Raw genomic sequence first — 10,038 nt, forward strand, 5'->3', positions numbered from 1 at the left:
AAGATTGCCTAGTTGTTGTCGGGACGTCGTTGCTCCTATTTTTCCGTTGTTTTTTGTTTGTTCGGGGGTCTCGTGGAATAATCCATTCATAAATCACCGGCCTCCGCCATCACGGTGACATTTCATTTGCACACCTTTGAAATATGTGCCATCTTGGTCAAAACAGGTGCTTGTTTTAAAGAGAGGATGAAAAGGATGTATCTGTTGATGGCATCATTACTCCTTTTCTCCAGTAGTGAGTGCAGGGCCCCGTTTTATCAAAAGATAAAATTGATTTTAAATTTCCTCATCACACAAGCTGCCATAGACTTACAGTTGAAATAAACTTTATAATCAATTTTAACTCTTCATAGAACAGGGCCCAGATTTTCTCTTCTGTCTGTGTGTATGTATGTATGTATATAGATACATATATATATATATATATATATATATATATATATATATATATATATATACATATAATACATTTTCTTGGAGGGGTTGGGTAGGGTGGGATTTGGCATAGTTGCCACTAGAATTACTTGTAAAACTAGAAGCATTTGCAGCTTGAAACTTTTGCAAATTGGAGCCAACGGCATTTTTGATTTTTTTTTTTTTTTTTTTGGTGGCATGAAACTTTCTTGAACTGCAGTTGGCATTCAGTGCATTGTGTAAACAAGAAATCTTTTTTGTGCATTTTACTGTAGTGAATTAAATTTGGGAAGTTTCATGCATGTAAAAATTTCTGTTTTTACAGTAGGCTTCATGCAGTGATGTTTTATAAGTAGGATAAACCATAGTGTTTAATTCATGGTGAAGACAGAATATTTTTGTATACATTTAGTATTCACTGGATGACTGGAGTACTGTAAAACGAGGAATGTTTGCGTGCAGTTTAATTTCGCGAATTTCGCAAGCGCCAAGATTCATGAAATTAAAATGCAGGCAAAAGTTCTTGTCTACACTATATGCATTGAACACCAGTGGCAATTTGCGAAAATTTCATGCCACGAAAAAGGCTATCGGCTCTAATTCATGAAAACTTCATGTCGCGAATATATCATGTTTTACAGTATGTGTATTTTTAAAGTTATGATTTTTTTTTATTTAAAATTGTTATCTGTTTTTTTTTTTACCTCTTAAGTGTCTTCCAATCATCCAATGGCCAAAACTGATCAGTTTAGTCATTGATAGGATCAGTTTAGTCATTGATAGAATGGTAGTGATATTGTTTTGTGTTTAGTTGCCTTTCTAATGTAAAGTATCCCTTAAGTGTATCCTTAAGTGTGCTTTTCTCAGGGCAGTCACCTTGCACAAGACAACTTCAAACCTGAGCAAAGCGTGACAGACAGGTTTTTAAGATATTGTGTTATCAGCATAAGATATGAACCTCTTAAGTGGTGGTTAGATATTTCGCTACTCCCATCAGGTGGTCAGACTTTCAGGCCTGTAAGGTCAATTTCGTCTTAAGTTTCACATAAATTTCAATAATACAGGGGAGTAACTCCATGGCAGAAGAAAGCTATGATTTGGAATTTAATGTCATTCAGATGTTGAACACTTTTCTTCATGTGACACTTAACCCCTTATGCCTGAGATGGTATACAGAGGGGCTGGATTTTGACCGAACTTGTACAGGAATGATCAAATTTGCAAGCATAGCATCAAGCATAATTCTATAGAAATGCGGATGCCCCATAAGGGAGCCTTTAGGGTGGGGCCCAAGTACCCAAATTTAGGAGGATGATCCCCAAGGGGCTTGCAGCAACCCCGTAATCTCAAGATTTTCAAGACAGCTTACCTCAGGTGGAGTGCCTTGAAGGCAAAGGGCACTGCTCAGGTGAATGCCGGGATTTGTAGGTTTCTCCTTTTTTTATTCTTTCCACAGCTGAGAACTTGAGAATGACATAAGGTACCTCAAAAATAAAAGAGCAAGACCTTAACCCGTTGAAGACTAAGTCCCAAGTATGCTTGAGCAGGTGTCTATGGGAAACGTGTGTTATCCCGTTGAGGACGAGTCCCAAATTTACTCGGGCAAGTGTCTGTGGGAAATGTGTGTTGTAGCAAAATCAGCGTGTCTTCAATGAGTTAAAGCAAAATCAACTTGTTCTTAATAGGGTTAGGTCAAATGATATAAAGACTTAAGCAAGACTGTCGAAGTTTTAGGCAGTAGAGGTACATGTACAATTGAAGACATCATGTAGCAGCACTTTATGGTTTGGTCATTGGTTTGTGCAAATGTGTTTGTGTGTGTGTGTGTGTGTATGTGTGTTTAGATCTGGCAAAGGTGCAAACCACAAGGACAAAGTTACAACATTGAAGTATTTGTTGCCTTGATTCAAGGCTAATGTATTATTCATTAGGCTCTTTGGTAAATCTTAGTGTCTGTCAAGTTTCAGCAACGATGCTGTTAGCCAAATCTTGTATATTACATCTGATATTCACATTTTGTGAGTGTGCTTTTTGAAGAATGCATTTGAATTCAAGCACCATTAAATGAGAACAAAAAAAAAACACACAGAAAAAAAAGGAAATCATGATTCTGCGTAATGCTTTTAAAAGCTATAAAAGCAGGAAGATGGCATTTTGTAGAGATTACTCGCTCCATCCATAAAGTTGCGTTGGCTTGATTCTACCAGATTTCTGCACTTTTTTTTTTCTTTGTTAAAAAGGATGCTTGATCTCCGGTGGTAGAATGGAGTATTTCTTTTTTCCTCGCTTATCTCCATAATCTTCTTTCCTAGTGCCTGGGTAAGTAGCTTTGCATTATGGACGAACACTTGGAAACTGTTAGAAAGGATTACGGCGTGTGGGTGAACAAGAAGGTGGATGTGATAAAGACAAACAAAACAGAACAAAAAAGGAGAGGAAAAAAATCTGAATACCATGTAAAAGGGACAATGCTCTCTTGATGGCCTTAAAGTGGATGAGAATGACTTGAGCAAGAGAAAGACAGACGGAGAAGAAGAAGAGGAAGATATTCACATCTAGTGCCTTGATTATCTGGTGCCCCGTTGAGCCCCGGGGATGTGACGATGGTCCTTTAGGAGGTTGTTGCCATGGCAGCACCAACCACCATCTGAATGTGGTTTTCTGTAGTAGGGAGGCCATTTCTCAAGAGGTGACAAAAGTTGAAAGTGTGGGAAGAGAAGTTTTGCATCAGGCAGCATGTTGGAAAAACATTATTCCACCAGTGGTTTTAGAGATATACACCTTTTAGATTCACCTCACACTTTGGTTTTCTCCTAGTGTTGTGACTTGTACCGGAGTTATACTGTACTTTTTTTTTTTTTGCTGCATTTGTGTTTTAAAGTTCAACTCAATTGTTTTCATTTTTGTACTGACATTAATGATGTTCACATTAACATACAGTGTGTCAACAGTGCTGTGTTCCTGAATGCACCTCAATATTCTGCCCTTGAGCAAACTCGTGGAAATCAGGCATTTTGCCATTCTCTACTTACCTCTGTCTTTACTGCTAGGACATGGTACAGTGACGCACAGGTCTGAGTGGGTCAGTCAGAATTGTGTGCATATGGTAACCATGGAATGCTTAACCCACGAGGCGAAACCAAGTGGGTTTAAGCTAAATTCCATAGCTACTGCACGCACACTATTCCTACTGAGCCATGGAAATACATGTATGTCATCTGTTTAATAGAACAGGGAACAATTTTCTTGCCAGAAATCCATTTCTTGATCATACGAAACCTGATGGCAAATTTACTGGATGCATTTCCTCTTGGCTTCCCATAGACAAAAACCATGCACCCAGTGCTTCAAAATGCATGGCAAAAGTACTGGATGGATGGTTTGCTAGCCAATAGGCATCTCTTACTGAGTGTGCGAATACTTGCTTAACATGCGAAACCTTTGCTGCAAGTGCGCGAACTTTTCATACGGTGGCTGTCCGCTGTGAGGCAAAGTGCAGTCAGTAAAAATTGACTCACAGCTCTCGACCAATGAGATCGCAGGATTTTCACTACCTGTTCTATAATAACCACAGTGAGAAAAAATGCTTCCTGTTGACCATGCATGTTTGAACACACCTTGCACCCAATCTTGGACAACCATGACAACATCGACAAGGTACTGATGCAAAAGTAGGCTCTTTTGTACATTGATGACTTTAAAAGTATTTCAGCCTTGAATACACGTGGGTGCACATATTAGCCTCTTACCCCGGCATCACAGTCATTTTCTGTTTGCATTTGCGCCAGACTTGTTTCAACAAACACAACATTGTTTGCATCACTACCCTCTGTGTTCATAGAAAACAAAGCTGTCTGCAGTCAAAATATCAAGAAGTAGTATCATCATCCAAATGAAAATGACCTCTTGAAGTGGTATCCATGAATGAATACCAATCCCACCCCTCCCTCCCCCCCCCAAAAAAAAAAAAAAAAACACACAAAAAAAGTCATATTTATGCATGTAGAATGCGTTGATGAAGTCATCTTCCAAGGACTGCATATTTTTTCTCAACAATGTTCAGGCCAGAAACATGAACAATACATCCCTGATAACAGTAATGGCAATTTCTGAGTAAACAGAATACCCTCAGACACTCTTTAAATGTAAGTCATATTGTATATTTATAGCAAACCCCATGGATTGTACAATCTTTTCAGCAAAAAAAAAAAAAAAAAAAGCCAAAAAAAAACCACAAACAAACAAACCTGTCGGAATATTATGAGTTGATGAAACACACAACAGTGAATGTTCTGAGATCTTTACAAAAATAGCACTGCTTAGATTACTGAAATAGTGGTCTTGGCACACTTTTGTCAAGAGCACTATGTTAATTGTTCTGCATACTATATATTTAATGTAATTTGACATGCGATAGAACTGGTAGTTTTCTTGAGGCAAGGAAATAATCTTTTAAAATGGGGATTAACCCTATGGTGTGGTATCACCACTCATACCTCAAAAGTCTGTGTTTTTGTGGGTTTTTTTAAACTCTTTGTCTCTTTTGCCTTTCCCTATCTGGTTTTGATATTAAAAGCTTGGTTTTGATATTAAAAGCTTGTGCTAACCTGTGTTGAACCAATGATGAACAAGCTATGACTGATTAGTAAAGATCAAAATCTTGAAATTTCTGTTAATTCATGTTTCTTTTAATTCACATTTCTTTTGGCAATACAGGAATGAAAAGAATAAGAACAGAGAAAGGTAAATGACATTGTCAGTTGCCATTAACTTCAAGAAGAAAATGAACTTGGTATTTCATGCATTTAACTGCCTGGCTGGATGCCCATTCATCCTTCAACAAACAGAAAGGGCACTTGTTGAATTCTTATGATGTTTAATAACATGTCACCCCTTTTCTAGAGTTTTAGTTTTATTTCAATAGGCAATCTTCTATTTTTCCTTCAGATGCACACATTTCACTGCTGTGGTCCTGTTCTGGTAGTGGGTATCCCCCTACTCCCCCCCCCCCCCCCCCCCCCCTGCTCAGACTCATAAGTTGACTCTATTGCTCACTTCACTTCTGCCCTCTTCACTATTCCCTATCAACATCATCATCAAACACACTGTGAAGAGAAATAGAAGGGACAGCAAAGGCAACAGCACATATACACTTCTTCTAACAGGTGGCTTTAGGGGTGAAATGCAGGCGACGTGTGCTCAAACTGCAAAATTTGCTCCAGCTGCCTTTTATCACAATCAAAGTGGCAATTTCCTGTGGATGCATTCACGCCATGCAGTCACGGCGAGCAATACTGGTGCCTTTTGTTGCACGGCCACTCTCGAAAACCTTTTGCTGACCATGGCCCGAGGTAGGCCTATGTATATTTATATACATCTGTCTAGGCAGACATCTTGGACATCTAGGAGTTAGTGTACGAACCTGACAGATGGATGTGTAATTTCAGCAGCGCTTGCCCTTGGCCTCCTTTTGTATTCACAATTACTACACTTTTTCAAATGTGTGCAGTGTGCATGTGCATTTAAACTGTGAATGTGAGCAACTGATGATAATTGTTGGATGTGACTGTCCTTCACATTTAATCATTAGACTGGTTCCTGAGGGGAAAAAATGTGTTACCCCCTCCCCCTCTCTACTCTATTCATAACTGTGGCAAGGAGAATGAAGGTATTGTAGTTGTTTTATTTTGTCTTGTGATTTGTCAATATTACTTGTCACCATCAGATGGAAGGGCTGTTCATGTGCTTCAGAAGTGTGAATGAGAATTTGTGATTACCAATGTGGATGTGTCTCAGTGAAGTGAAATTGGGCTGCTTATAGATGGTCATATTAATATTATGAGTATTTCAACCCAACCCGTGCTATTTACGTGCTAGCTGTAACGTTGTGAACAGTTGGTCTCGTTGTGTCACTGATCACATCTAGAGTCAGAAGGCTGTAATCATATACATCAAAAAACTAGATTCTAAATGTCAAAAAGATCCTACCATTATTCTGTATAACTGCTGTGAGCCTAAAATATGAGAATCGGGCATGATGCTATTAGAAATTAAAGTGTCATTCATCTCCTTGTGAAATGTGTTGGTTTTATGTGGCATTCTATTTGCAATGTGTCATTAAGAAAACATATGCCTCAAATCTTCAACAAATTGTTCATTCATACAAGACTCTTTTGCCAAAACTTATGATGACTGATGATTTTCCTGTCATCATTTAATGAATGAATAAATTTTGATGAAGGGAATGTATATTGTAAGAGGGTTGTCTGCAGAGTTGAAAATGCAAAGCTCCATGATGATAATGAACGAAAGCCTTTGACAAAGACTATCATGTAATTATCATCGAAGATTTTATTGAAAAATGTGAGTTAAAACGTGTAAAGAAATACTGGTGTGAAATGATCTTGTTCACCTGACAAATGGCTGCCTGAACAAGAACAAAAACTAAGCAAAGTCTCTCAGAAGTGATGCTGAACCAATCCAGGTTTTGGTGGAACAGTGAAAGCTAATGCTTGACCACTCTACTCACTGTCAAGTAAGATATTTCCGTGGTTTATAATACTTCCCAAATTGGAGCTGACCCCTTTTTTCGCAGCATGAAATTTTGCAAATTGCCTCTGGCATTCAATGCATGTACTGCTGAATGGGGAATGTTGGCGTGCATCTTAATTTTGCAAATTTTGAGAGAGCTGAGATTCACAAAATTAAAATGCACACTTAAGTTCTTGTCTACACCATATATGCATTGAATGACAGAGGGAATTTGCGAAAAAGGCCGTTGGTTCCAATTTGCGAAAAATTTCATGCTGCAAAAATATCTTGCTTTACAGTAGTGTAGACAAGAACTTGCATTTTAATTTCACGAATCTTGGGTTTGCAAAATTTTCAAAATCAAAATGCACACGAATATTTCTGGTTTTACAGTAATTTGCTGTTATACAAGAGAACAATGAAATCAATTTTACAGGTTCCATATTCTGCAGACTGGCTGGATACTATATAGAGGGGCAAGAGAGTGGGAAAAAATGATTTTGGGTATGTTTAGATGCACACATGTGCATGTTACACCCAAAAAGGTTTAATTTTGTTTTGTTTTTAGTTTGTAGTTGTTGTCATCGATCAGGAAAGTAAAACAGTTACATAGAAAATGGTCTCTACTTATGGGGTGAATACAAGGCATTGGGGATGTGTATAGGTGAGAGAGAGAGAGAGAGAGAGAGAGAGAGAGAGATACAGGTAAAATGTCACCTCAACTTCAGACAGTGTTACAGACAAAGCTTTACCACTTGGGGTCACAAAAGAACGTCATTGCCAAATTAGTCGAAATAATCTAGTTCTTGTAGAATGCGCCTGGCTCTCCCCTTCCCCTCCCACTCTCTTCCCCTTCTCTCTCTGTCCTCTTATGCTGTGAATCTTCTCTCCCAGAACTCACTCAAGTCGTATGGTCGACTTCATCCTGATGCCTGTTCTCTTGTGGCTCCCCATTTAACCTAATTTAAACACACTTCTCTTTTCTCATGAGTGATCCTCTATGTGTATAAACACATGTCTCCTCCTCCTCCTATTCTGGGGGGGGGGGGGAGGGAGGGGGGAGGTTTAAGGTCTAAGGCAGAGGTTGGTGAGGATTTAGATTATTTTGGGCTGAAACTGCAAGTCCCATTGTTGTTTTTTGTTTGTGTTTTATTTGGATATTTATCACCCTGTAAGTCACCAGAGATTATATGACAGAGCGGTTGATCAAATTAACCTCTTGACATATTGTATCATCATATTGTATGGCTAACATCTTGCTAGTGACAGAAATCTTTTGCAGCATATTATGATCCGTTGAAAAAAAAATTATCATTAATGATACTTTGTATTTTTACGTATTGTTATATAATGTGTAATTGTACCACAAATGCAAGTAAGAATTCTGATGAGAGTGATATATTGTGTTATTTTGTCATTAACCTTACTGAACTGAGGAAAAACGAGAAATGTTGCAAGGTTGTGCCTGATATCAAAGTGGATTCTGTATCATATGCCATATATTTTGCAAATATCATATTTCACAAGTTTGGACTTGTGAGACTATTTCAGGAATGGTTGAATTCTTGATCAAAAACCACATTGATTAGAATGAGAGAGAATTATTTTTTTCCCCTTACAAGAGAAAGTTAGAAATTGTCTACCGTGAAGACAATATGCTGTAAAACATATATTCACGGCATGAAATTTTTGCAAATTGGAGCCTACGGCCTTTATCAGGGCATGAAATTTTTATGCATTGCGATTGGCATTCACTGCATATAGTGTAGACAAGAACTCCTGTGTGCATTTTGATTTCGTGAATCTTGGCTCTTGCGAAATTTGCAAAATTAAAATGCACGCGAACACTCCTCGTTTAACAGTAGGGTGCATTGTGTTGCATTAGGCAATATTTCTTCACACTGTTGATTTCAGGAATTTGTGTCAACTCTCAAAAAAATTTGTGAACATATAAAGTGACATATACTGCATATATAGTGGCGATGTTAGAAATGAAAGAAATGCCACATCACAAATTATGCATTCATGCTGTCACCGATGAAATTCCATTATTGCGCTGACGTATACTTGCCTGTCACAGCTACTCAAAGCATACATGTATACCATTGAGTGTACAAGACTGCGATGTGCATGCAATTTTGAGAATTAATGCCTTGATTAAGACAATCTTTTCAGTGGAACCAAGGCACATGATTAATTCTATTAATTTTACGCTTTCTCATAGTTTGTGTGTGCCGTACATTTAAAAGATGTACATGTATGCTTCTATTAAGCTTTAATATGTATGCTTGTGGTCGTCGTGAAAACAAGTGTTTGAGTCTACCTGCTTCTTAAAGATATCTAATCTGGCTCAATTCCATTTTTAGGTGCTGTTTTCTCACACTGATGATTATATTCATATCCCCTTACAACGTTCTCTCTCTCTTCTCTCCCTCTCCCTCAATTTTTCTCACAGCTGCTTTGCTGTTCAAGTCACGAAATCTCTTCTCGCAAACTGTATCAATCACAAAAGGTGTTTAGAGATTTTGGAGCTGCTCGGCCTAAAACTGCATTTTTCTATTTTTGTCGCCTATCCAGACTCATCTTCGACTCGACTGTTCACGCGGTTGACGTCAGCCAGCGGTCTGATTGGACAGGAGGTGCAGAGACGTGCAGGGCACAATTGGTAGCAGGTATTCTCTGAGCCGGTGGCCCACGAAAGGCGCAGTCACTCGCCGCTCTGAAATCCACTCAGCTATATTGGATCGGGGGATTCTCTCTTTTCACTCCAGCCCCACCACTGCCAGGCCGTCTGTCTACCCCCCAACACTGCGGCAGACTGAAATGCATCCCCCCTCTTGAGGGATTTCGGCTTTGTAGGAAGGAAAAAAAAAAGAACTAGGCTGCGAAAGCTGCAAAGGACACCTGAAGGGCCTTTATCGTAGCCAGAGTTCACCACTTGATGAGCAGGAGAATGGAGCTGCAGGGACGGACGGAATGATATGATCTGCCAAACTGAGGTCTGGCAAATTAGACATCCCTCCCCTTCTTGGTGGGAGGGGAAAGTGCAAAAGTGTTGAATGCAAGCTGGAGGGATCTGTCTCTGCATTCTGA

The sequence above is a fragment of the Diadema setosum genome, chromosome 4 (genome assembly GCF_964275005.1).
Source record: "Diadema setosum chromosome 4, eeDiaSeto1, whole genome shotgun sequence".
Lineage (NCBI taxonomy): Eukaryota > Metazoa > Echinodermata > Echinoidea > Diadematoida > Diadematidae > Diadema > Diadema setosum.